The 10,832-nt window shown below is 38.5% G+C and overlaps 1 protein-coding gene across 7 annotated transcripts in view; it reads right to left on the bottom strand.

Moving 5' to 3' along the window:
• LOC136254412 (N-alpha-acetyltransferase 50-like) overlaps positions 1-10,832 on the bottom strand; it is an 854,489-nt gene continuing 843,657 nt past the window's right edge. The window contains exons 10-12 of one of the 7 annotated variants that reach the window (XM_066047155.1): positions 3,731-3,788; positions 896-1,005; positions 1-847 (exon numbers count right to left, since the gene is read on the bottom strand). The gene's annotated coding sequence lies outside the window, so the exon portion shown is untranslated. Of the gene's footprint in view, positions 1,006-3,730; positions 3,789-10,832 lie in introns of all 7 variants that reach the window. The other 6 variants (XM_066047147.1, XM_066047133.1, XM_066047137.1 and 3 more) reach the window with 6 other exon arrangements.

Raw genomic sequence — 10,832 nt, 5'->3', positions numbered from 1 at the left:
TTAGCCTAGATAACTGATCATGAAGTATAAATCACATAATATGTACAGACAGGTTATAGCTACCATACAAGTACAGTCCCATGATGGTCACATGATAATTACAGTAGGTCAGGAATGTGTCTGATAGCCACATGTCCGGTCAGTATCCTACATCTCCCCCTCAAGTTTCCTCTTCATCTTCCTCCTCCCCCATTGCAGGGTAGAAAAGTATAAGTTCTATAGTTGATCTTAACTGGAATAATAGGTCTTTGGTCTTTGAAATCGACGTAGAGTCGGATCTTGAGCAGTCTCCACAACTCGGGCGGTGATTCTGATTCTTCTCTACATGATAAACTGGCGATCCCACTTACTAGGGATGTTGTGCCTGATTGCCGCTAGTCCATTGACTGTCGTTAGGGACGTGATGTTTTGTGGAATAGTTCCCTTGGCTGTCATTGTAGTTGGTTGGGGCTCTTATAATCGATGTCTTCTTCCTTTACTTCGTTGTATGATCAGGAATTATTTCGTCTTGTTCACGGATAGACTCGTCAGTAGGTTCTGTAGGCTAGCTCAAAGTCTCCTTAACATCTCCCACCGTCAAGGGCTCGTGGTGGTTGTGAAACCGTCACAGAAAGGGTGTTCTTCAGAGGGAACGGATTCCTCTGGAGTGTGTTGACGCCTAGCGGTATAGATGCCGTTTGCCTGGTTAGCTCAGCTGTACCAACAGACTCCGCTCATGCTCAGTGGGGGGCCTGCCTTCCCTCTAGAAGTTCAGTCAAACAGAGCACAATTCTTGAGTGCTTGCAGCACCATGTAGGAACCTGGGCTGGTCGGTACGACTCAGGTGGTAGTTGGTTAGCCTAGATAACTGATCATGAAGTATAAAACACATACAGACAGGTTATAGCTACCATACAAGTACAGTCCCATGATGGTCACATGATAATTAGGTCAGGAATGTGTCTGATAGCCACATGTCTGGTCAGTAGCCTACACAGCACTACTTCATTATTGAACTGAACATGTCTGTGTGAATAACAGAACATTAATGATTACAATATAGTCTGTTTGAAAGGTAACTTGTGTGTATAAAAAGACCACCTCTCAAAACCAGTCAACTTTATGTCAAAATATCATTTGTGAAAAATTTACATGTGATAGTCTCAGCAAAAACCACATAGTTTGCACAAACATACTTTAATGATTTAATGAAAGTTTTAAAATAGGTGAAATTATGCACATGCAACAGAGAAAAACATACACACAAGTTTAAAATGAGCTGGCCATTTCTCAGGAAAGCAGGTCTTATATTGAATATGTTTTTACACCATCTTATTTGCCTGCTGATGGAGAGTTTGAATATCTTTCTAGATCTGTGTCGTGTGTGTTTATTACAATGTGGTAGGTAGTAAACAAGATCATGGTCATTTCTTCATAAAGTTTAAACACCTTATTCTGTCAAAATGTTTGTACAAGATACCAGTATACCGAGTTAGTCCTGGAGTCGGCCTCAATATTGATGCCATTCACTGAGACTGAAGTGTATAACAACATGTCCAGCAAGACTGGCACATTTAACATACTGAGATTGCCTTGTAGATACTAAGACCAATTAGACTATGATATAGCTCATTTAGAGGGTTACTAAATCACTTAGTCACCTGACATGCTCATTTAGTCACCTACACATGTTCAGTTAGTAACCCGCCCTCAGGCAATTTTGTACATGAAAAATAATTATAACACGAAAGGTACACTGGAGTATTTAATAATACTGTAATACAATTCTTCTCCGTGTTCTGCGAATAATTCTGGAGAAATAGTAGACTAAGCGGCATATCTACTATAGCTCTAGCTGTTACTCTGGTTACCGGTCAAATAATTATTTTTGTGGGCGCTGTAAGGACTTCAGGAAGAAACCGTTCTGCTGTTCTGCATTGCTCTTTCATGCCACCCTAATGCTCTGGCTATAAAGGTATGTACTTTAAACCATAGTCTAAATAAGTTAGACACCGCGACCAACGGGAACTAAGCGATTTAGTAACCCCTCTGGCCCTTAGTAGCGCCCTCGCTGCGCTCGGGACGCTACAGCCTCGGGCCATCAGGGTTACTAAATCGCTTAGTTCCCTTGGTCTTGGTGTCTAACTATTATATAGAAGTTGAAGCTATCTGATTTTGTTCATTTAGTTGGGAAAACATGAAATAGACAGGTGAGGTAAGGCATCACACCTCGTATAACATGCATGTACCATCACAGATTATCTACTCACCATAATAATGCTGAAACTTTAAGTAATCACTTCTTTGGATACCGTAGAAATACTACGATAATAAAGAATTGTGCAAACTACAGTGGAACCTCTGGGAATTTATTTTTGTCCAGGTATCCTTAGTTAAAGATAGTACTGTTCGTTTGGGAACAAATGTCCATTACAAAGATGAGATAGTCACTTATAGCAATCCACCTGTTTCATGACTGAATTTGTTGGAGTCACTTTACACAAAACTAAAACTACAGGAGGTTGATCACATGTCATAGCCCTATATGATGTATTGCTACATTTGATTGCACAACCAAACATGGCGATATACGCACCAGGCATAGCTGGACGTTTTAAAATGTCGATATTTGGTAGTCTCTGTTAGGAGAAAGTGTCGGTATGGAATTACTGGGACATTTTTGCACTACTCAACTGCTAAACAGTTAGTGCATGCAAATCCTCCTGGGGATAGAACTACACTGTAGTATCCCATAGGTGGCTGTACCATGGTGACAGTGTAGCTACTTAAATTCCTAACTGAACATTGGTGAATAGAAGTACCCAGACTGACATATACAGCCACTCACCCAATAACACAAGGATCTTGTGGTAAAAGCTTATTATATCACCTAGCAACAAATACCTTTATGGTACCTAGGTAAACAATGGTGGTGAGAAACACAAACTACATCCCAACTGTCTTTGTTCATCTGAGATATGTCTGACCAGAAAGGAAATGGGCAACAGATGGCCAACAGTTATTTCACCCCTACTGAATGCCAACCATTGTTGAGATACTATGTACCAGGTGCCCACTGGTGACACAGCAGGCTAGGCTGCTTAACATCAAGGTTTTCATTTATGGCTACACTAGGTAGACTAGAGCAGTGTTAGAAGTTTCTTGTTCAAGGGAACAGTGCAACAACAACTGGAATTAGTGAGCATAGAACCTCCAACATAGCATTGGTAATTTACCACCAAAATAAGCCCCAGACTGGCATGCACACACACCACACACAACTGAGACGTGCTCACTCACACCCACACACCCCCACACACTCTGTACATAAAAAATAGAATGGTAGTGACCATGAATACACTATACAGTATGTTATGAGTGGCTATGAATATATCATAGGAATTTCCCTTCAATACACACATTATTATTATTTCACACAGTAACAACCGTAAAATGGCAGAATTGAATATCTGATTTAATATCTTTATTAGCACTGAGTCTGCCTGATGTGTTTACGTAACAGTAATGATGGAAGATCCTCAAATTAAAAAAAAGTTATGTACACTATCTGTGTAAAAAACTTTCTTTTCGATTTGTACTAATATAAACAGGTGCTGTACTGCAGTTGTACAAATGACTGATTTGAATGTTGGCCTTTTAGAGAGGTGGTATTTCTATACAGGTGACTACTAAGACAACAAGTTTCATTGTAACATGATTTAGATGATGAGATGTCACCATACACACTTACATAAAACGACTCACCAGTAGATGATGTCCACATCTTTCATTTGTTCCTGAAGATGTACCTGTAAGGGGTAGACATTGTTACAATCAGTTGTTGTAATCATATCATACTTGACAACTATTGTGAGATATGTCACATGTGTGCGTAAATGATGAGGTTTTGTTGTTATTGTCTTTGAAAAATTCAATGAATTCAATGTCAGGTGATAAAACAATGTCCATTGGTAAGCATTCCAGAGTACTATAGACGAGGGGAAATGACAGTTTGTATGTTTGTAATCTTGCTAATGTAACTTTGAAGTGATGAGCACGGTGGCTACATACATTATTCATAAGGTGGTATGGATAAGATTAAAATATTGTGGGTTGGAATATGAAGGATATCATTTATGATTTAGAGTTATTAGCTTAGCTTGAGTATGGCATTGTGCCAGTGTGGCCCAGTGGAGGCACTCAAGCATATGAGTGACACTGGAAGTGTATGAAGTCATTTAAGACTAATCTAGCCACACAGTGTTGAACTGATTCAATGTCCTGACAAAATACGTTCCAGCTGTGGATCCATTCCCTGGACCCCAAGGTTAACAGCCCAATGCAGTAACCACTGGGCAATCTGGTCCACATTAGGAAATCTGGTCCAACAAGATCATCATACAGTACCGTATAGTAGGGACCACAAAGGAGTAGGCGTGGCCCACAAAATAATATCACCCAAAAATCACCCTCAATTTCTCCTGACAGCAATAAGGCAGTAAGTAAAACTAAGCCCAAACTAGCTTTCAGATCGACCCAAAATGCTTTCAACAAGTTACTACAAAGTAAAAAAAATAAATTATTTAACAGAATTTTCTACTAACTGAGTAACTGACTGACTGATGTCTTCAGACAAGCATAACTTGATAACAGCTAAGGCTACGGACTTGACTGTTCAACATCGCTTCAGCCCGACAGGTACCTTTTGGCATACCGCAGTATGTATAACGCATTCTTTACGGACTTACCAGTGTCCTCCTTTGTGTCCCATTCATTTTTGCTGACAGCGAAGTGTTGATGTAGTGGTAGCACGTGATGGCTTCCCTTTGTAACGGAAATCATCCATATTCTTCATAATGACTATTTTGTTAGCAGAGGTACTTTTGAAACAGTTTTTGATTTGTACTGCTGTGTAACAGGTTGAACACAGCCAACAACGAAGCGTAATGAATATTTCACTTTTCAGCCAGACAATAAATGATATAACTGGGGCATGCGGTACCATTTCTTTTGGTATGCAGGGATTGCAGAGGTACTTTTTCAAACAGTTATTGATTCAAAATGCTGTGTAACAGGTTGAACGTAGCTGACAATGAAGTGCAACAGATACTTCATTTTTCAGACGATAATTAATATAGCTGGGGCATGCGGCGCCATTTCAGATGCGATATGCGTGGGTTCACCAGGCATAATAATTATTTACAAACAAAGTCAAGTACACAAAAAAATTTGGAATTTTAAACTAGAGTAGGGACCATAGCACATCGATAAAAGTATTGAAACAAGCTGGAGTAGTCCATGATATTAAATCACAGTAAAACAATAAGAAGTGCTATATCCTACCTTAATTGTAGTCATACAGGAGCTCCATGTTACCATGACAACCTAGGCAGCCTATCTCATAATTCTTGATGTCACAATTGACAGTTATGATCTGTGAACTGTCATCTTTGTTGTACACTAATCCTATTAGGGCTGGGACGAATATTGAAATTTACCTTCGAAGATTCGCTAATAAAATATTTGAACATTCGAAGCTTCGGTGTTAGCTTTCAAGTTACAGGTTTTCTTGTATTTATACACATCCTTCTTAGGTTTTACCTTTCTAAACCTATTTAATAAGTTTGTAAACATTTGGAAAGTGCATAGCAGCAGTACTGAATGACGCAATCGATCGATTGGAAATGGGCATGTCCGCTATTCTGCAATCATGCACAGGTAAACACCAACTAATGGCTAAAAGGATGTTTTCCATGTATTATCTATCACTTTATAAACTGTACAAGGCTACAACTATGGTAGCAAGCTGAACTTCCGATGGTTTAAAATTGGGTGTGGCACACGAAGATCAATTGCGAAGAGACGAACATTGATCACGCAAGAGGAATAAGCAGCTGCAGTAAAGTAACCACGTTTATTTGTGATTCTTTCGTAGACTATGAGTGCATTACGAAGCTTCAAAGGATACTTTTATAATTTGAAGTTTACTTAACCTTCGAACCCACAAAGCATTCGAAGCTTCATCCCAGCCATAAATCCTATATATACACAACCAGTAAGATAGTAGTAACAGGTAGTGACACAAGTAGTGGTTACATCATGTATGTATTTTGTCACATCATTTGAACACACACAGTATACACTATACACACAATACAATACAAGGTTGTGGTATACATGACAACTACTACTATCACTACTTCAATGATTCTTTAATACACTAGTTTGTCAACATATTTGTTATATCATACCTATGATACACATGTACAGTATGTGACTGTTCTATTAGAATATTGTACATGACTGACGTATTAGGGTGACTGCTTTATTAGAGTATCTCAATTAGGACTGGGATGAAGCTTCGAATGTTTTGTGGATTCAAAGGTTAAGTAAACTTCAAATTATAAAAGTATCCTTTGAAGCTTTGTGATGCACTCATAGTCTATGAAAGAATTACAAATAAATGTTATCAGTTGCTTCGATGTTTGTCTCTTCGCTAGAGGTGTACCGATAATCGGATCGGCTATAATATTGGCCACCGATATGGTAATTTTTAATAATATCAGTATCAGTACAGAACAGCAGGAGGACCAATATCGCTACCGATACTTATGCAGTAGCAATAGTTTGTACATAAACGGATTACGCATTGGTTTCTACATTATCCATGTGGCTCTTTAGTGCCAGTGGCTGATTGTTCATTCTGCACCAAGACCTATGCTACGAAAAGCCATACAAATGCATGTGATTCTAGTGTTTGTTGCTGGACAGCTTATCACAGTCTCTACAAATGAAGCAGTTATAGAGTACCTTTGTAATAAAAAGAAGGGTCACAGGATAACCAAGGAAACTTGCTGTACCAGCTTTCTCACAAGCCATTAGAATGTGGAGTAATGCAAATATCCGTGTAAGGCTTCATGGGAGTATACATAAAAATGTTTGTGGGTATCTAATTGTCTGGATTGCACAATGGAAACCCAATTAAGCTGTTTAACACCACTGGCAGAGTACATGCACATGTTGTGGTAAATGTACGCTTTTGTTTGCTTAAAACTATAATGCAAATATCAGATTGGCTATCGGCTATCAGCTTCTTTTGGTGGCATCAATATTGGATATCAGTACATGTCAAAAACCCATATCGGCACACATCTACTCTTCGCAGTCAATCTTCGTGTGCCACACTAACTTACAGCTGTATAAGCCATCGCAGTTTAGCTTGCTACTGTAGTTGTAGCCTTGTACAGTTTATAAAGTGATAGATAATACATGGAAAACATCCTTTTAGCCATTAGCTGGTGTTTACCTATACACGATTGTACTATAACGGACACACCCATTTGCAATTGATCGATTGCGTCATTCAGTACTGCTGATATGCACTTTCCAAATGCTTATAAACTTATTAAATAGGATTAGAAAGATAAAACTTAAGAAGGATGTGCATAAATACAAAAAACCTGTAACTTGTATAGCTAACACTGAAGCTTCAAATGTTCGAACATTTTATTAGAAAATATTCAAAGATAAATTTCAATATTCATCCCAGCCCTAATCTCAATCTCCAGTAACACTAAGAGGTGTGGTTTTAGTGCCTTGTTTTCTACAGCTAAAACAATTGGTATAATTGCAGCTACTGTGTTCTGATTTTTGTAGTGAACCAATTAGCTACATCATTACGGTGACAAATAACTGATTAGGGGCAGCCGTACAAACTTAATTGGACAGCATATTTGTGGTAATGCACGAACAAAAGTGGAAATCCATAGACCACAACGAAGCATCTCAGTGGACTAACAGAACAAGCTCTGTCAGACCGCCCAGTAACTTTTACTTCACTGGTGAACAGCGCCAGTTGCTATCATATGATCACTGTTGTATGACCAAACATGGGGCCAAGCACATTTAAAAGTACTTTAGTAAAGTACAAGTACTTTTGAGTTTGCGAAGTACAAGTACTCCAACTGAAATCACGAGAGTGCCTAAATAAAGTACAAGTACATACAGGAAGTACTAAAGTAAAGTACAAGTACAGTACATTTTGCCATAGTAAAATTTATGTAGCCGTGCATACAGTTTTATATTTTATATTCACAGAACTATTACGCTGCATACTAATCGTTTTAAAGTCTACTACGCTCAGGTTTAAATTCCTTTCCTGCTATGCTAAATACGTAACTGCTTAATTGGAGTAAATGATACAAGTACTATTTGCCACAATGGAAAGAGAAGGATGGTGTTTGACGTAGAAGGATACTAATGATGCCTAAATGGTGTCCTGATGTTGTAGTATCTAAATTAATATACACTTCTAAAGAAAGTGTCGATACAGAATTTCTGGGATACTTTTCTGACTTTTACACTATTCAACTGTTAAACAGTTAGTGCAGGCAAATCCTCCTGGGGGTAGAACTAGTACCCCATAGGTGGCTGTACCATGGTGACAGTGTAGGTTCTCAAATCTCCAACTGAAAATTGGTTTTGAAATATCATCAGATCTATAGTCACTCAGCCAATATCACAAGATCTACAGTATAAAGCTTATTATATCACCTAGCAACAAATACCTTTATGTCAACTATGTAAACAATGGTGGTGAGAAACATAAACTACATCCCAACTGTCAAACCAGAAAAGGAAATGAGCTGCAATCTTGTTAATCTGATCAGTAAATAACTGATGGCCAATTGTTATTTTCACCCCTGACTGAATGTTGCCCGTTGTATTGTATTTTTCCAAGATCTTGCAGTATACAAAACGCCATGCACCAATAATACGCGTGCATCTGGCAAAGTGAGTCATTGCTGATTCAGTTTCACACATCATTATAATGCTGTCAGTATGATTAAATGAACAGTAGAAGACTACCACAAGTTATTGATGGTACAGTATTTGTATCTGTAATGTATGACCACGCGGTTTAATTCCCAATTTTGTAACTCGTATGCGTGTGCATTAGCGCATGGTACTTTGCACACTACAAGATCTTGGAAAGATACAGTATGAGATTCAGTTAACACCAGGTGACCATTGATGACACAGCAGATAAGTTCTTATCTACAGTGTAGCAATGTAAAAAATCTTGCTCAAGGAAGTAGTTGGGAATTAATGAGCATCAAACCTTAAACATAGCATTGGTGTTGTACCACTAGGATAGGCACCAGCCTGGCACACATACCAACACACACACACACACACACACACACACACACACACACACACACACACTACACTACACACACACACACACACACACACACACTACACTACACACACACACACACACACACAAAACACCAACACACACTACCAGGGTCGCCCAGAGATAAGCTTGCTACTGAAACTGTGACTGCTCTATTAGAGTATTTGGATCTTGACTGCTCTATTAGAGTATATCAATCTTTTAAACAGTTATTCAAGGGGGTTCCCTAGGGGCCCCTTTCAAGTTGGGGCCTGAGTCAAAATTCCCCCCGTGGGTGGCCCTGCACACTACACAAACACACCACAGACTATATAACAGATGCTACAGACTACAGTACTCCACATATGTACAGTACATTAACACACGACCTATGCTCTATACCGCACACACACCACACACATGTACACACAAGTTTTGTTTCAACAATTTAGGATATGCAGATTTGTTGTGGTAGTATGAACTTTAATTTATCACTAGAAGTAACTCCTTACAAGGTGTAGTTCATTGGCATACATGGGTGGATATAGGGAAAAATTATATTTGATAAATGTACAGAAACTATATATGTGACTGGATCTGAAAGAATCCCATATGTTCACGCAAGCCTAATTTTACAGTAGAACGCAATGGGTAGAATATTTAATGAAATCAAAAAAAATATCCGTAAAATTTTTAAGTAGTTGTTTTACAATCAAGTAAAATGACAACACCAAAAACCTTGGTATCATTGTGATCCCCAACGTAAGAGGATTCCAAGATCTTTGTTTCATGTCAGTACTCCCAAGGAGAAGGAAGATATGAGCATTTGCCTACCATGCATTGCATGAGCAGTTCACTACTGTTTTTTCCCCTCACGTTTTCGCCTTTGCCCTGGTGAGCCTGGAAGACAAAACTCACCCAGCAATGGATTTGCCTGTTCATGGAGAACTTGATGGTAAAAGTTGCATCTTGGTAGAGGACTGCGTTTGTACTGTAAGTTATGATTGATTTCCCTTTGGCCCCTATGTTAATAAAAAAAAGTGTTCCGTTAAATGCGAAAGCCAATGTATTGGCTTTTGTTACAAGCATGTGTTCAAACGCACATATCTTGTAAACAAAATATCCTATGAATATACGGTTTGGACCACGCTACTCTGTGGTTAATGGGAAATACCCTAAGCTTTATCCGAACATTGTAGCACTATCAAGCATGAAGTAAGGGCAATATGCGTTTGAAAGAATTTTCGGCCATTTTTAAGATGATAATTGCTACGATACTACCTGTCATAAAGGAGAGACGGAATAAAGAAGGTTAGTAAAAGTTATATGATGTTGTAGATCTATCCTCCGTGAGTAGTTTAACACAAACCACGAAGGAATAGGTTGTTCCTACATGGAGTAACAGGAGCCCAAATTTATATGTCAAAATGCGTATTTTTCGTAAAATAACTTTCGTTTTTAAGAACCAAAGCCAATATTTAGGGGCCAAAGGGTTAATTAATTAAGTGCCTGTAGTTTATTTTCCGTATTGTCACTGTACAAATCGATTTATCTGCTGTTGCCACTTTGTAGTACCGCAACTTCAAAAGTTCATGGCTTCTAGAGCTGAAACTTCGGTTGACCATACCTTGGCTATCTAAATAAAATAAAATGGAATCTGATAAATGTACTA

The sequence above is a fragment of the Dysidea avara genome, chromosome 1 (assembly GCF_963678975.1).
Source record: "Dysidea avara chromosome 1, odDysAvar1.4, whole genome shotgun sequence".
Classification (NCBI taxonomy): Eukaryota; Metazoa; Porifera; class Demospongiae; order Dictyoceratida; family Dysideidae; genus Dysidea; species Dysidea avara.
The sequence above is the reverse complement of the archived record's forward strand: the minus strand, read 5'-3'. Positions and strand labels throughout refer to the sequence as shown.